At 46.9% G+C, this 17,847-nt stretch overlaps 1 protein-coding gene and 1 pseudogene across 3 annotated transcripts in view; both read right to left on the bottom strand.

Annotated features, from left to right (window-relative positions):
• TMEM229B (transmembrane protein 229B) overlaps positions 1 to 16,905 on the bottom strand; it is a 35,989-nt gene extending 19,084 nt beyond the window's left edge. For all 3 annotated transcript variants that reach the window (XM_049612619.1, XM_049612617.1, XM_049612620.1), the window contains exon 1: positions 16,822 to 16,905. The gene's annotated coding sequence lies outside the window, so the exon portion shown is untranslated. The remainder of the gene's footprint in view (positions 1 to 16,821) is intronic.
• LOC125910666 (uncharacterized) lies at positions 4,000 to 4,116 on the bottom strand (annotated as a pseudogene).
• Positions 16,906 to 17,847: the final 942 nt, after the last annotated feature.

Genomic DNA, 17,847 nt, shown 5'->3' with positions numbered 1-17,847 from the left:
TGCAGATATAGAATATTTCCATCATCACACAAAGTTGTATTGAGCTGCACTGCTCTGGAGCTTATCCAGGGTGACCAGAAGGCTGCCAAACATACAGACCTAAAACTCGGCTACATTTTCTTGCTCTTGGAAAAGCTTTTCTTGTGAATAGATACCCCTGCCCTTCCTCTCTTCCTCAGGCTCAGGCCTAGTTAACCATTGTTAAGATGGGGGGTGGGGGGAGGGTGAACCATTGTTTTATGAAAGTCTCTGTCCACTGCAACTTATATCCAAGAACCAGGAGAGGGCTCTTGCTGAATGAGGTCAGTCCCTGCGTCTCTGGCTATAACTCAGTCTAGGGGTGCTGCCTGGAGTGTTTAAAAAGTCCAGAGTGTTTATTGGGCACCTCCTGTGTGCCAGGCAGCTTCCACACAGAACCCCTCACAAGTCTGGGATGGAGGCATTAACTCAGATTTACTCAGGAGGGGTTGGAAACTCAAAGAAGTTAAAGGGAGGGTCAAGTTTTTACTAGCACTTTTTTCTCTTACACCACTCAGGAGAGATGGGGATGTATGGACAGGAAATAGGGGACTTCATTTACCTATAGCAATGGGCCACCAACAGTTGACAGTGGGTTCTCATGTCAGCTGCCCCTCCCAGCATATTCAAGTCCACCAGGGCCTTGGGAGAGCTGCCTCCAAGGGTCTGCCCATGAAGGCCCAGTTATTGAAAGACACCACATTGAAACCACAGGAAGGCCACAATACAGAAGACAAACCTGAGAAGGTGGTAGGGGTCGGAACACAGACATGTGGCATTTCTCCTGGGCAAAGAAGGGAGGGGCATGAGAAAATTTTGTTATAGAAAGCTATATGAACCATGAGTTCCTTACCTTTGCCTCCCCATGTCCTGGGTAAAAACTCAACATATAGTAGGGACTCAACATCCAAGTGCAGAATGAGGAAAAAGGCAAGGCGCAGGTACTCCATGAGTGAGGGAGGAGGCCTGGCCAAGACAAGACTGAACAGCAGATGCACTGGGGGAAACACAGGAATGAGATGTACTGAAGGAGCTGTGACAGTTGCTGTCTGCTCTACATGTGACCCAATCTGAATGTCCCCTTCATTTAAGTAATGGCCCAGAGGAAAGGACAGCATACACCTGGCTGGGTCCTGACTGCAGTTAGGCACTTCCACCACGAGCGTAAGCCCTGCAGCCCTGGCCCTCCACTCAGCCTCTCGCTGGACAGCTCCATCTACTGTGAAAGCACTGAGCCTTGCAGCATGTTCAAAATATGGCTCCAAACAGCACTTAGGCAAGAGTAATTAAAGGGATGTTATCGCAGTCAGTCTCTCATTAGCCACATAATTAGACTGCTGAAAATAATTAACATTCCTTTTGACAAAGGAAACAGAGGGCCCATTACATTCATTAGGACAACCTCAAACTAGTCTGAGGAAGGCTGAGAAGAGAACTCATCACCTCCCACCTCTGCACAGGACAGAGTCAGCATCAGGTAACACAGACCTGGTGATGAGTCCTGGCTGAGGCCTGGATGCCCCAACATATGTGTTACAGATAAAAAGTAACACCCACACATATTCAGAGAAGAAAGACTTGAAGGAAATGCATGACTATATCACTATGGCAGGACCAGGGGAATATACCTGCCACCCCCAAGGCCCCAGAAAATGGCAGAAGAGACATTTTCTAAGAAGAGTAAATCCATTGCAGCACCAGAAAACAAGGAGTGATATGGGGTCCCTGAAGATGGAAGGCAAATGGGAATAAACTGATGAAGAAACCACAACCCCCAAAAATAAAACCATGAAAAAAATAACAATATTAATAGTAACTGACACTCACACAGCATATAAATATGACAGACACTATTCTTAGAACTTTGTATTATTTCATTTAATATTCACAATAATCCTTTGAGATACAAACTACTATCATCCTCACTTTATGAATAAGACTCAGAGTTACACAGCTTTCTCAAAGTCATGGTACTAATAAGTGCTGGGTTAGGATCTGAACCCAAGCAGGTGAGGTGAAGGGTTTTGTGCTCAGTCAGAGGAGCAGCTCTGGGGGCTCCAAGTTTGGAGCCAGCACACTGGGGGCTCATGAGAAGCCCTGAGTGATGGGTGATTGGATTTGGAGCAGCTGGGCCCCTATCCCACCTCTCCACCCATGTTTGTGTCCTGGAACTTGGGGCAGGGGGGCAAGGGACACCTAGACACCAGTCCCTAGCAGACACATCCCACCCCCTGTTCACAACCAGTGATTGGCATGGAACTAGGGTTCACAGAGTGGTGACTGAAAAATCTCACAATACAAAGAGAGGAACACATAACAAAGACTCACCAAACGTTTGACAGAAACCAAAACTGCCAGAAAAGCACCAAATTTCAGAACAGAAGTTATAAAGAAAGCAAAATAAAGTTGACAGAATGAAACATTTTTAAAAGCACAATGAATATCCCCTGAGGGATGGGAAGGGCTACTGAATCCATGAACCAAAATAAGACTGACAACAGAAGAATGATAAAGATCTTACAAGTGAAGGAAATACACCATGGCTAACCCGTTATCTGGGGATGAAAGAATAGAGTAACCTCATTAAAATTTTTCTTTATGCATTTCTATTTTTCTAAACTTCCTATACTGAATACATATGCCTTTGAGTACTGGAAAAGTTACTTTTTAAAATGTCTGGCGTGACGTGGGCGCTCAGTAAGATTTGGTAGACCCTGCCCCCCATATCAACCCTTGGCCCTATCCAGGCCGACCCATGATTCACTGCTCCCCAGTCACACAATCCACACCCCCAAACTCCCAGTCTCTGTGCACATAGCTGCCCTCCCAGAGTGCCTTTATCTCTCCTCCCCATTTACCCATATTTGCCTATTCTTCAAGGCCCACTCAAAGATTACTTGCATTAACAAAAGGTCCCTGAATCCCCCTCAACCCAAACTCCTAAGGGCACCTAATTCTCCAGGGTCATGGGACAGGTCTGGTTGAGCTGCCCTATGGGGTCATAGTGCTGACAACTTATCTGCCCTTTACCTTTCAGTGAGTCCAAGTCTGTTCTCCCAACTCTACTGCAGGCTTCTTAAAGACACCAAGAGGCATGAGCCTTCTTTTTATATCCCCCTGTGCCCAAGAAAACCTGAGAAGCTTTCACAAGAACATGCTTACATGTCAGTTGAGTGAATGATGAATGAATTGCTCTTCCTGGTGGGAGTAGAAGAGGCAAACTATATTCTTCAAAAATGTCAATGTCATGGGGGCGCCTGGTTGGCTCAGTCAGTTAAGCATCCAACTCTTGATTTTGGCTCATGTCATGATCTCACAGTTCGTGAGTTTGAGCCCTGCATTGGGCTCTGCACTGACAGCACGGGGCCTGCTTGGGATTCTCTCTCTCCCTCTCTCTCAAAAATAAATAAACTTAAAAAAAATTTTTTGAAGTCAATGTCATGAAAGACAAAGAAAGACTAAAGAACTATTCTAGAGGCAAGGGGACTAAATGCAATATGAGATTCCAGAGTAGACCCTGTACTGAAGAGGGGAAAATGCTATAAAGGACATTGTTGGGTCAGTTGACAAAACTGGAATACTGCCAGCAGATTAGATAAAGTATTGTATCAATGTTCAATTTGCTGAAGGTTATATAAAACAATATCTTTATTCTTAGAAAACCCACACTGAAATGTTTACAAATAAAGGGCCCTCATGTAGGCAACTTAATCTTAAATTCCAAAAAAAAAAAATTTAGAGAGAGAAGGAACATAAATGATAAAAAAAAAAAAATGAGGCAAATGTTTAAAAAAGTGAATCTGGATAGAGTATATGGGTGTTTTGTACTATTCTGGCAACTTTTCTGTGGCTTTGAAATTACTTCCAAATAAAGAGCTTGGAGAAAAAAACAACAAAAGAGCCCCTTCCACTAGACAGGATGTGGGGTAGGAGTGGAGCAGACATAGAGAGTAAATCCAGGGAGAACATCGGTCATCACATGTCTGCACTGGGCACAAATATAACCTCTTGGGTCTATTTTTAGGAAAAGTTTTCAATTAGCAATAATCGCGCCTCGGATAAACCTCATTGGCTACGATACTGCCACTGCGCAAAGCTTGGGTCTATTTTTATTACATATGGTTAATATTTTCTGGAGATGTTTTGACATCACTTCTGTCCACAAGCCCACCATAATGAGTCAGGTTGTATTTGTTAAACCACAGCCTTCTAGGTGTTTCACGATATTTCATTCCCCTGCCCCATCACCACCAAATTTTGTAGCTAGTCCTATTCAGACTGCCTGACCTTAGGCCCTTAGGCCATATTCCTCCCTTTGGAGATCTCATGCAGGCTTTCTGGGGTGCATGTCCCATTTCCCACACCCCACCACCATCACCACCACTGGACTCCAGAGTAGACTTTGCTCCCACCACACACACACACACACACACACACACACACACACACACACAGAGCCTCCCTCCCCAGGTGCCCTGTCATAGCTGGGTGTGGTCACCTTTAACACAGCCAGACAGCTGACCCAGTCTTGTTAAGCAGGCTCACTGCAGGCTACAGGGAATCAAGCAAACCATCACATTGTACAAATTCATTTATTAATTCAGAAATTAATATGATCTGATATGCATCTTTTATGGGCAGACTCCTCAATGCTATGTAGGTTGGAGTATGAAAGCTGAAACACCAGAGTGGGGCCAGTAGTTTTTAAAACATTGGAAATATACAATCTTGGAAATTCTACCAACACCAAACACCAGAAAACTAGTAATAATAGTAAATTACACTCTTACAGTGCTTTTTACTTAAATGAGCCCCTTCAAGATCATCTCATTATTTATGCATTCATTCACACATTCATTAAACAATCACTCAGGGTCTGTGTTGTGCCACCAGGGGCAGGCAAAGGCCACAGAGGTAAAGGCCCAACCCGGGCCACAGGAAGCTGCCATTCTACATGGCCCTGAATTGCCCAAGTGGCCTGTACACACGTGCTTAGGGTGCCAGCCATGATGGGGCGGTGAAGAAAACTATTTGAAAGGACAGAAAACGAGAGAGTCAAAGAGAAGTTATTGTGACTTTGGTGCACCAATAGATTTTGCTGTTTCTAAAAACATGATTCTATATGATGACTCTATACTAATTTATGTGTAATTATTTATAGGACCATAAGCCCATGAGTGCTAAGGGCCTCTAAAGGTCTTATTCCAGCCCAAACAGTAAGTAGAGATTGCAATCCTGAATGCCAACAAGGGTCAAGCAGCCAACTCAAATTAGTTAAGACTCAAGAGCTATTAAGAAAGCAGGACTGACAGGTGACTTTTTTGCATGGTTTTAACATATACTGAATTGTCTCGGAGTGCCATCACAGTGCAGTTAGAGGGGATACTATACTTTGTATTCTTTGAAATGTCACCAAGAGCGGTTGACCATCTGGGAAAATCACGTCAACCTCAGCAGCACCTCTCCTGGTATCTGAGTCACCCACACAACACACCTGGATCCTGTGGGTATTTGTGGCAGTTACATTCTCAGTGATTCTCTGCACAGGTTCAAGCATCTGACTTCTTCCTTCTGTTTTCTGTCTAGTACGTACTAGAATACATGACACTGTATTATAACTAACTTTTCCTTTATTTCTCTGTTATATTACAGTTGGGGCATTATATTGATTTGTTTAAAAAACATGTATATATGTGGGTCATATTATTTAGGAATTTTATTTAGGGTGATCAGAAGGCATTATAAATATTTGCTAGATAAAAAGGGGGCACCATTCCAGATCATGTGCCCTTAGAAGTAAGAGAAACTATAGTGCCAAGGGGAATCAAGGAGGAAACAGAATTAGGATGGCTTCAAAAGATAAATCCCACAGAAGAAACTCAATCCCACAGTCTTAAAAAGACTGGGTCAGCTGTCTGGCTGTGTTAAAGGTGACCACACCCAGCTATGACAGGGCACCTGGGGAGGGAGGCTCTGTGTGTGTGTGTGTGTGTGTGTGTGTGTGTGTGTGTGTGGTGGGAGCAATGTCAGATATTGACATGAGGATCCTGAATGATGGGTATATAGACAATGTGGTCAACTGATGGGGCGTAAGAAGAAAAGTATTCAATTGGGCACCTTTGGGAAATTTCATCTCCATATTTAATTTAAATTATACTATATCTCAGCATTTTCCAGCATAGTGACAATAGGTAAAAGACCACAAGTCATCCATAGGGGCCAGGGAAATGATAAATGGTTTAATGTCTGGAGGCAAAGATGTATTTAGAAGAAGTCAAAGAAATAGGTGCCAGGCTTGGTCTGGGGAATATCTTCTTTATATATACAAATATCTTCTTTATATATATAAAAAAAAAATATATATATATATATCAAAATATACATATATATATTTTTTTTTTTTAATGTCAGGTCAAAGCAGATGTAGGGATTTACAAGCATTTTGACTCTCACATGAGAAGGTGTATCACTTCCTAGAAGGAAGTAGAGGGACCAGGCTCACTTGGACTCCAAAGAAACATCCAGATGTAGGAAGTGCATTCAGGAACCAGTTTACAAGGGTCTCTGACAGCTGATTCAGCCGACAGGGCATCAGATGTTGAAATGAGCTGCAAACGCCCAGTAGGTAGCTCCCACTTTGAGGACAAACCAGTTCATGCCAGAGTCAGGGAGGTGGGAAGAGGAAAGCATTCTTGGTTCAGGAGTCATGCAGGGTGTCTAAGTGAGGCAAGTGAGGCAAGAAAGGCCCTTGCCTCAGACACAAACTTCAATGTGGAGCCAACAACACTTACAAATCAAGATGAATGATCTCATAATGCAATATTTTTAAAAAATCAAATCGGTAAACAAAGGCACTGGCTGTCATGTTGGAATCAGGACTGGGATTAGGGCAAGGCCAGAGGCAAAGGTAACGTGAGGTTCTCTGATGTCAGAAGAGTCTTGCATAACAAAGGCCAGTCCCACCCAGAATGCCAATAGCACCTCTGTGGACTAACACCAAACAGCATTACAATCCATTTTCCAAATTCAGAATTCAGCATCTTTTAGATTTTCTAAGAAGTAGCGTAGGACACAACCCATGCGTTACGTAATCCCCACAGCAGGGTCTGGGGCAGCACCCTCAAGTAAACACATAAACATTTTTGTGGCCACATCTATGAATAGTCACACTCTGCACAGCAGATAAGTCAGATCAGGTTTTGCCATTACAGGAGTTAAAGAAAAGTTTTTGGTTTTTGAATGTTTTGGATTTTCAAACTTCAGATAAAGGAGTGTGGGCCTTAATGGCATTACATTAGGTCTCTCAAAGATAAAAGGCAGCAGATTGGACCCAACCTTTTGTTAAAACTTGTGCAGAATAGAACACTGCAAAGTCCTCACTGGTGATCACACAGAAGAAGGTGATTTCTAAAAGTCAAACTCAGAGCAGACTTACAGCAGCATTTCCCATCAGTCAACCAACTGATAGTAAATCCATTTTGTGTGTAAAACCCTGGGCAGAATCCTGGGAGGTAAAAAGACATACAAGACACAGTTCCAGCCCTCAAGAGCTTGAAAGATTAGTGGGGACAAGAAGGTAAACATAAATCAGGATACACTGAAAACTGAAGGGAGTTAATCCACACCCACAGTTTAAAAATGTCGAAACCATTAGTGGGTGGGAGGAGGGATGGGTTAAATGAGTGATGGGTACTAACGAGAGCACCTGTGATGAGCACTGGGTGTTGTATTAAATGATGAGTCACTAAATTCCACACTTCAGAAGAGATTCATAAATATGGAGAACAAACTGAGGGTTACTGGAGGGGTTGTGGGAGAGGGGATGGGCTAAATGGGTAAGGGGCATTAAGGAATCTACTCCTGAAATCAGTGTTGCACTATATGCTAACTAATTTGGATGTAAATTTTTTAAAAAATAAAAAATAAAATTAAAAAATAATAAAAAAATAAATTCCACACCCAAAACTAATGTTTCACCGTATGTTAACTAAGTGGAATTTAAACAAAAACTTGGAGAAAAAAAATGTTGAAACCAAGGTTCAGAGAGGTCTCAGGTCTCGCATAAGTTAGCAAAGTTAGCAACAGGCATTTCATGGCACAGATCAGAATCTGGGTTTGCTAACTGCCCTCCACTGCTCTTTGCCGAAAAGCACATAATAAACTGCCGATTTAGTGATGAAATTCCAAGAGGAGTAAAAGATCCCAGCTGAAGTGGTTTGGGTCAAATATACCTTTGCAGCAAAGATGAGGTCTGACTTTGAAAAAGGACTTTGATTTGGGGAGGCAGAAAAGCAGAGGGCCCTCTGGGCAGGGAAACAATATATGCGCAGGGTAGCCATGCAAGAGTATGAGCCTCCTGTAAAGGGCATAGAAGGAGCTATTGGGAAAGGGAAAGGGAAAGGCAGTGCATGGAGACCTTGAATGCCGGAATGAAGAATCTACGCTGATGCCCCTAAGGCATCCAACCGTTTGCTTTCCACCTCATGACTTGCCATGACTGCCCACCACCCTTGTGGGCAGACAGAGTAGAGTGGTTTAAAAGAGCATGCTCTGGGCTCAGATTCTTTCCATCTGAATCCTGGCTCTGATGCCAACTGTGTGACCTTGGACAAACTGTTAGACCTCTCTTTGTTCAGTTTACTCATTTGTAGGATAGAAATAATATAAGTGTCTCTCCCATGAGGGTTAAATGAAAGAGCACGTTTATGGTACTGAAAACAGTACCCTGCATTAGGAGTACTCAGTTAAGTGTTAGCTGTTGTTAACTATTTTTATTTAAGTTAAATTTTTAGTTTAATATGTACCGCAGCTGTATCCTGAGCAATAGTAGCCATGAAGTCACGGGCTTCTCATGACAGTTATGGTTTTGATGACACACATATATCAGGAGGTTGAATCTAAAGTCCTAATTAAGGCACTGAGGATAGCAGGTCTGACACTTCCAAGCCCGTGAGAGGGGCTTCAACAGGACGGCTCAGGAAGCTTGATGTCTGACCCTGCAACTAGGAGGGCATCTACCTGGCACAGGACCAGCATCTGATCACCACCTGAGGCACAGAAGGTGAGAGACACAGACTGGCCATTTGCTATCAGAGGAGCGAAGGCAGACGGCTGAGCTGGGGGTTCAGCCTGCATTCCCAGCTTCACTGCACCAAAGGCCACACGATTGCTTCTTCTGGCTAATGGGGCCACATGCAAGAGAAGGCTGGCACGAGACCAGAGCAGGTCTTGTCCAAGAGGGCCAGGTGGACAGACTGCAGGACCTTAGCTGGAAGAGGCTGGAGGCAAATCACTGGGTTTTAGGAGCTGAGGAAAGAACAATCATCTAGAATAGAAAGGAAAATTTGCTCTTTTCAAGACAACTGGAAGTGACTGATCCTAGCAAGTGGTGGGGGAGGAATCTCTGAGAAACCCATGAATGTGGCCATAAAGGAGAATCAGCACTACATACCTGCTCTGCCCAGGAAGCTGGAAGCCAGCAGACCACAGGCCTGGCCAAGTGAGCCCTTTCCTGTCCCTCCCAATCCAGTGACAAAGGACTGGACGTATTAACTACTGATCTGAGACTACGTTTTGTGACTTAAAGTGACCACAGGACCTTCTACCGCCCAAGAATGACCCAAAAAGTTATGGGGTCTGACTGAGTTTTCATCCCAAGGCCGGGAAAGAATGAATCCCACTGAATAAGCATAAAAGGACAGTGGAAGACAAAATAAAGTCACTTTGTAAGTACACCCCCAATGAGTCTTGTTTCTTTACACTCATTAGAAACATAGCTATTAAAATGAAATGTTTTGTCCCTATATCAACTGAAACATCAGTTTCTAATTAGTTTCTAACATCTCTCACATTCCCAGTGGTATGGTAACCACCACTGGAAATAACTGGTATAAGGGCAGTAAGGAGTTAAGGGGGAAAGCAAGGCAGGCAGAGGCAGAACCTACCATTGGTTTGGTAGGTTCAGTGGGAACTCGTTTGCTCCTCAACCTTGAATACGATTAAATGAAAATAGATGTTGTACCAATGGATAGCAGAATCCAAGGATCCTTGGACAAATGGCATTGTTCAATGGGAAATCAAGATGGCCCAATTCCATGAAGAAAAAAGCTGTGACTCCCTGAGTTCCTAAGCTGGGCTTCCAGGCAGAGTGAAGGCAGCAAAAGGAAGCATGTTCTCACTAACACTGAGTCACCTGGAAAGCATCAGCCAAAGTCCCCAGGTCCTGGAGGCTTAGGGGGGATCCTGGGTTGAAACAGGCCCTGGAGTCTGCCAAATCCAAGTGCAGAATATGAAACATACACCAATACACAGCTTCCCTGCTGCCTTCACTTGGGAACAATTGGAGGATGAGGGGAGTGTGAAGTTTAAGGTTTAAGACAAGATAAAAGGGATGCTCCCCTCAGTTGAGGGGATGGTGTATACAGGGTGAAAAGATACCACCTCTCAGCTGCCTGACTTAAATGGTCAAAGGAGCAATGACCTGACCCGTCCCGCTTTACAAGACGGGACATGCTCCTGCACTGACTTTGTCCCTTAATTTCCAAGTTGGCTTCTTTCTCCTTCAACTCCACCTCTGTTCTCCCAGCTCTGACTTCCTACAATTCCAGACCAGCTAAGTTATTTCTGAAGAAAGGACCAAATTATCCAGACTCTACTGGATCAGCCAGCTTTATTGCTGGAGGATATATTATAGAATCTCTCTTCCAACATTCTCACTTTACATATAAGGAAACTAAAAGCCAAAGCACTCACACCATGTGCCCAGAGTCACTGAGCTGAGAGAACCCAAATGCCTGGACCCTAGCATCATGCTCCATTATACACCATCATGCTAACTTTCAAAGAGAGGTAAGCTTACCTCCATGGGCCACCATCTCAACCTTCATTCCTCTTCCACAAACACCTCAAAATGATAGAAGAGTTTGAATTAACTTGCATGGGCAGGAGGGGAGGAGGGGGGCGCTGCCTGGGTGGCTCAATCAGTTAAGCATCTGACTTTTGATTTTGGCTCAGGTCATGATCTCACGGTTTGTGAGATCAAGCGCTGCACTGGGCTCCACGCTGACCGTGTGGCGCATGCTTGGGATTCTCTTTCTTCCCTCTCTCTCCACCCCTCCCCAACTCTCTCTCTCTTTTTCAAAAATAAATACATAAACTTAAAAAAATTAACTTGCCTAGAACAAACAAGGATGAAAATGAGGAGAACCACCTCAATGAACTAGCTGGTCACTTTGAAAGGAGTAATCAGTGGCCACAAATACTTTCTCGGAAGAACAGGATAGTCCAATGCTTGGTACGCTTTGAAGAGTATACCTGGGACCTCAGAGTCATAATCAGGTCTCCACAGCTGGACGATAATGATGAGCAGAGGAAGGTCCAGAAACCAGGTTGGAGGATGCGATCTGGAGTCGAGCATCTGCAAAGGTACGCTATTATGACTAGTGGCAGTAGGGTGACAGAAAATGCTGCCCAGAGAGTCTGTTAAGCGAGAGAACAATTTTGGCATCAAAATGAAATGGGGTTTCTGAGATATATTCTTATGCCAAGCAGAAAGTCTGTTCCCCTTATAGTAACTCCCAGGCCATCTGGTCTACTTCCTCAGTGCAGGGTACCAACATCTCTCTCCTTCCTGAACATTCACTGGGATGTTGTTTTTCAAATAAGAATCTACTTCCATCTCCTTTTAACTAGCTGTGTTTACTCCACATCAGCTCTCCTTCTTATGTCTAACACTATCTCCACATTCACCTTCTCCTCAACATTTGTTCCATCCTTTGATCCAAAGTTATAGAACGCAATAGAATCAGACTGATCTCAGTTCAGATCCCAGTTTGGACACTTGCTAGCTGTGTGACACGTGCAATCACTTTATCTTTCAGAGCCACAGTTTTTCCAGCTGTAAAATGAAGATAATTAATAGTAGCTATCTCAATGCTGTGAGAAAAACAGAACTTATGTCAAGTGCTTAGCCCAAGGCCTGGCATATAGTAAGTATGGTGGCTGACACTGTTATCGTTCTTGTGACCACTGAAGCCAGCTGAAGCTCCATTTGTGGAATTAAGGCTCAAAGGGCTGCAATTGGCTGTCCAAGGTCACACAAGTGAGCCAGGGAGGGATCCAAAATTCCCTGATTCTGGAAGCCTTTGCCAATCATCAGCTCCTGCACAAACGACATCATTGCCCAATGACCTAGAAATCTGAGTATCTGATCACATCCAAGTACCACAGCTGATGATTTAACAAGCACTCACCATGTGCTAGAAAACGGATCAGGCTCTATGAAAGCCTCAAGGCATCTATAGGTCATCATAAGAAAGCCATCTCCTTGTTTGTAACAGGTAAAAACACAATTACAACACAAAAATCTGAAGCTGCTCCTGGTGTTACCCAGTGCCGACAATATTGCTCGTCCATGTTTAAGAGGGTAGTTGAAAGTAAGACCGATGCCCTGGATACCTTACCCCTGGCTTTGGAAAGGCCTCTTTGGGAATGAGAGGGAGGGGGAACCTACAGACTAGAATGGGGTCTGGCCAAGGCAAGCTATAGAAAAAGAAGATAGGGGTCGACAATAGGCTAAAAATAGGTCCCTGCCATTGCTCCAAAGAACAGCGATTATTGTCTCTAAGGTGGGCTTCTTGCTGCACCAGGGCCTGTCCCTCCATTGACCGTGCAAGCACTGAAACCGTGGAGCCCAGGAAGCACATTTTATCTTGAAGCATGAATCACCCTTCAGAAGTCCAGAAAAGAATCCTCTCTTTGTGGCTCTTCAATCTCCTTCTTGGCTGGCATCCCTAGATCCTCAGGGCTGGTATCAAGGCCTTATGAAAATTCAGGGTGAGTGACCTTTCTGATGGAAACAGACCATTCCAGAAACTCATGTGACGGGTTGCCTCTTAAAAACTGAAAAGAAACAATGAATGAACAAACCAGCTAGAAAGCATTCACCATTCAAGTCCAACTGCGGAAGCAGTCAGAAATGGCTAATCCAGTGTGTTCTGAATGCGGGGCTCCCAAAGTAGAAAGGAATGGCAGCAAGTGCTCTCAGATTATGCCTCCTGATCTATTAGATCTCCCTACATTAGGTTAGGATTTGACAATGCGAGTCTTATTTTTTTAAACTGTTGTACTTCTAAAGGATGGAGCAGCAGGAAGGAGCATTCTGAGACCTAAGTCTTGTCCATGTAGACTGTTGGCCCTAATTTCAAGGATGCTGTCGCTTCTACAGTACCAGTCACACTAGAGCCAAGAGCCCTGAAAGGATATCAAACCCTCTGTTGGGGAGCCAGCAGAGTAAAGGATAATGGGGAGCTGGATGTTCAGAAATTGGCAATAGCTTTGGTTACTCCTCAGATTGCCAGACAGGACTGTGACTGACCCCAAAGATAGAAGCACCAACATCAGAGGAGGGTAGAGAGCTACCTTTCAGAGCCATCCTTTGAAGGAGCAGGGGACCAATACCACTCTGTGACCTCAACCCCACGAAATTTATATATAGGAGGATTGATGTTAAAATGAACATTGAGGACAGCCTTAGGGTGGAGGAGAGTGGGAGCCCACACCTGCAGGAGGGGTGTGAGCACAGGGAAGGGAGCAGGCCCTCCTTTTCATCTCGGGATGAGACATTACTTATTCAGCTTCAGCTCTATCTATGGATGTGAGTTGCAGGGGTAAAAGCCACTTCCTTTTCCTTAAATCACAGCAGCATGGAGCATCCCACAGTGTAAAGTCTGAAGCACATGTACATCTAAAACCAAACACATGGGCACCCAAACTTCATCTTCATCTCATAATGAAAAAATATAAAGTAATTAGGGTCTCCTCTAGTACCTGAGCCTAAAACACCATTAGATCCCAGGAAAGGAAAACTCGCCCGACACAGACATTCACACACAGCCACTGTGCTCTCAGTGTGACTCAGTTTTCCTCAAGGGAAACCATAACCAAAAGTGTTGCCTCCTAGCCCTTTCCCAGAAATCCACTCCCACTTTACTTTTAAAATACAACGTCTCTGGTTTCTGAGAGGTGGTGGTGGAGAAGGCCTGGCCAGAAAGGCTGTATTTCTTCCTGTTCGGAACAGCAGAATCCCTTCTGACGTTCCCTCCTTAGCCAGGTGTTACCACAAAGGGAGCTGAGAGTTTGCCAAGTCAGAAATCACCACACCTTAAAAGGAATGTGCTTGCAATGAAAGAAAAAAAACAGAAAGAAAGAAAAGAAAAAGAAAACCCAAACCGCCCTTATCTATAAATTGGGAGTGAGGGGAGGAGCTAGGAGGAAAGTAAAGGGATATAAATTTGAAAATGGCCAGGCTGTGCAAGGGTTAGATTTCCCTTCCCTCGAGGACAGCCAGATCTGATACGGTCTCTGATAAGACCAAACGGCTTCGCCTTACCGCCCGTACCCAGGTCTCAACTTATAACATCAGAGTCTCCAACATCATTGGAGACCCTTCTCAGAGCTTGGAAGGGGACTTCCACTGACGTCCAGGCTAGACACTGTCTAACCAGGAAAAATCCTACTAGGAAGGAGCTCGAAGATACCTGGAAAGCAGAGACAGACAGAAAAACACTTGCGGCCTGTGTGCTTCTGATTAAAAACTACACTTTTAAAACCAACGCTGAGCTTTGTCCATCACAAAAGCTGTAATTTAGCCCTTTCCTGCAAAATGACACCTTTCCCTTTAGAAATAATATATAAGTCTGATACAAATGAAATAAACACAGTACAAGTTTCCCTAATTCATTTAGCATCTTTCAAGGACCCAAGGCTCTTAAATCACTTTACAAATTGTAAAACTTCATACCTCATCGCCTTAAGAGAGGGAGTCAGGGGAGTATCATTTTCCCATCTTACTGTCAGTACATCTGAGGAACACCATGGAAAAGCCCTTCTCTCACCACTGGGGGTGGGGAGGTCAGGCCTCCATATCATTACTCTCAGCTCTGAACAAATAGCTTGGGATAAACCCAGTAGGGGGCTAAGCAATAATCAACCCTGCCCATTTAGAGAAGAAAGGTCCCTACAAGTGGGCCGGTGGTGTTCTCTGGTCTAGCACCTGCACCTGACTTCAGCCATAACTTCCAGGGCCACAGATCTATGGTTCAGAGGACTTCATTTTCTCCTGCTACCCCTTACTGGTCTTGCAACCTCCCTTACTCCAGTGCCTTTGAGTGGCCAAAGTCAACACTAAATCAGCTCGTCATCTGGCCTCCAAGGACCTGTTGTCTCCCAGTTACCCATCTCTCTCCCCAAATACCAAGCCTTGGGGTGGAAGGCCAAACCTCATCCCAGCCCACCCCTCCACGTCTCTAGAGTAACACGGCCCACCCTGACCCAAATACTTGTATCATTAGCCCATTTACAGGAGCAAGCAAGAGTCACCCAACAGTCCAGCCCCCACCCTCACCCCCACCCCCCAGTGCCTTCTGTCTCCACAGGCAAGCAGATGTAGCACTGCCTTGCAACCAGGGGGAAAATTCGACTCTCAAAGGTCTGTCCTTTCTAAGAGGAAGAAAGGCAAGGGGCAGTCCTGTCACACATGGAAGCCAGTGGTCATATGCAAACCAGCATGGGGCTGGAGACACCTCATTCCTTGAGACACAAGGTCAGGGACCAGGGATCTGGATCCTGGCCCATTTGTTCTACAGAGAGAAACACAGTATACCACCCTCAGGGGAAGCCATTCAGCCCTCACCTTCACCCCTCTTCCTGGTTATAGCAAAGAGGGAAACCCAGGCCTCCTGATGATCAAAGTCTGAAGACCATTGTTAACAGCCCATTTGTTAGTAGGTGCTCAAAACACATGAGAAGTGGCGAGCAGAGCCCCCAAGGTTACATTGGCACGGCTCTCTGGGGCCCTGTTCTCTCTCTCCAGGGAGGGTTTGAAGCAGTATCAGAACAACCTGCCACCCTAAACTCTGTACCTGAGGCAACTACACATATCTCCGAGGAAACCTCGGAAAAAGTCCCAGGAAGGAAGGAAGGAAAGGGGGTCAGCTTCTGACTGGGCACAGAAAGAGGGAAAAGAAGACACCTGGGAAAGAGGCCAATGTCTCCCTGCCCTTGCCATGAACAGGGCTGTAATGGTCCCCATCTCAATCCTGCATTTCCCACCAAGGACTGGAAATCAGAAAGGGCAAACGGAGAGCTGGCGGCCAGGGGGCTGGGCTGGGGGCCCCAGGGCACTGACTCGGAGAAGGGAGGACACCTAGGTGTGCAGTCCACCATCACCCAGTTTTTCCATTCACCCCCGGGAGGAGGCGGCAGGGTTATCTAGGCACGGTTCCGTCCCTTTCAGCAAAGTCCTTAGCCTCAGATTCAGGAGGGTCGGTGTTTCCCACTCCTATGCCCTGGCTTCCTAGCTTCCACTCAAACTGGCGCCCCCTCTGCACTCCCGAGGCGGCCTCGGAGGTGCTCTCCTCCCGGAGGAAGGGGGATATCAACCTTCCGGGGCCAGACATCCCCGGCTGCCTCCTTCCCCTCGCACCTCCCCGATACCCCTTTGTTTCAGGCGGGGAAAGTTGCCAACGTGCACCCCTTCCCCAACACGCCCCCTTGTGCGCCCATCCCCCGCAGGGAATCCAAGCCCGGGCGCACCTTCCGATCTGCGGCTCGCTCTCGAGCCGGGGCAGACGCTTCGAAACCGAAAGCAAAGAGGAAGCAGGATCCGGCAGCACCCCCAGCCCGGTCGCCCGGTCTTCCCATCACCGCACCATCCCCGGGCCCCCCGCACTCGGCGCTGGAGCCCCGCGCGGCCACCTCAACGGGCGGCAGAAAGGCCTCTCCGCGGGCTTCGGGGGCACCTACCGGTGCGGGGCCGAAGCTGCGGGCAAGGGCAGGGCAGGGCCGGCCGCCCGCCGGGTGCAGGTGCGGCCAGGAGCGCCGTCTCCCGGGCTCGCTCCCGCTCCTCCTCCCGCGCCGGGACTCGGGGCGCTCTCCTGCGCCGCCGCTCCCCGCCCCCACGCCCGGAGCTCGGGCTCCCCCCGCGTCGAGTTGCCGGCGGTGCCTCCCCCACGCCGCCGGCCCTTCCGCGCCGCGCCTACTCCCGCATTGTATGCCGGCGCCCGCCGTAGCGGCGCGGGGCCCGGGGGGCTGCAGCCGCCGCTGCCCCGGCCGAACGGAGCCCCCGCCGGCGGCGGCGGCGGCGGCGGCGGCGGCGGTGGCACTCACCCATAGTACGGATGCTGTGCAAACTGCACATGCTCGCGTCTGACAGGCGCGCTGCCTCCGGCCCCGCTTAACTCCTTGCTCGCCTGTTAGCCCGCTGGGTCCGCTGCGACGCCGACCCCGCCGCCTCCCGCAGCCAGGAGTCGGCCGCACCCTGGGCGCCTGGAAGCGCGCCATCGGCCGAGGCCGTGGCGCAGGTGGCTGCAGTGCAGAGCTGCTCGGCCCTCCCGGCCCCTGCCACCCCGCCTGCATCCGAGGTGTCCACAGGAGTCCGGCGGAGAGGACTAACTCGGGACCCTCACCTCCTAGCCTGTAGGAGTTGTGGGGACGGCGCGTGCGACACCCCCTGTGGGGATCCTGCAGGTCTTGGCCACCTGGGCGCCACGGACCACGTGGTGTTGCAGACCTACTCTGTGTTGGCATTGTGCTGCGCGCTATCCATTCGTTGAATCAGCCCTGCAAGGTCATTTTTATCATCCCCATTCTCAAGATGAAGAAACTGAGGCCTGTGGAAATTAAGGAATTTGCCTAAGGCAGGGCCGGAAGCTCCAAGACCCACAATTTGATCTATACTGAAAAGATTAAACACAGGATGTTCTTTCTGAGGTCACTCTAGATTCTTCTCTTGGACGGTGGAAAATAATGGATGTCATCTGGAAAGCCTGG

The sequence above is a fragment of the Panthera uncia genome (genome assembly GCF_023721935.1).
Source record: "Panthera uncia isolate 11264 chromosome B3 unlocalized genomic scaffold, Puncia_PCG_1.0 HiC_scaffold_1, whole genome shotgun sequence".
In the NCBI taxonomy this organism is placed as follows: domain Eukaryota; kingdom Metazoa; phylum Chordata; class Mammalia; order Carnivora; family Felidae; genus Panthera; species Panthera uncia.
The sequence above is the reverse complement of the archived record's forward strand: the minus strand, read 5'-3'. Positions and strand labels throughout refer to the sequence as shown.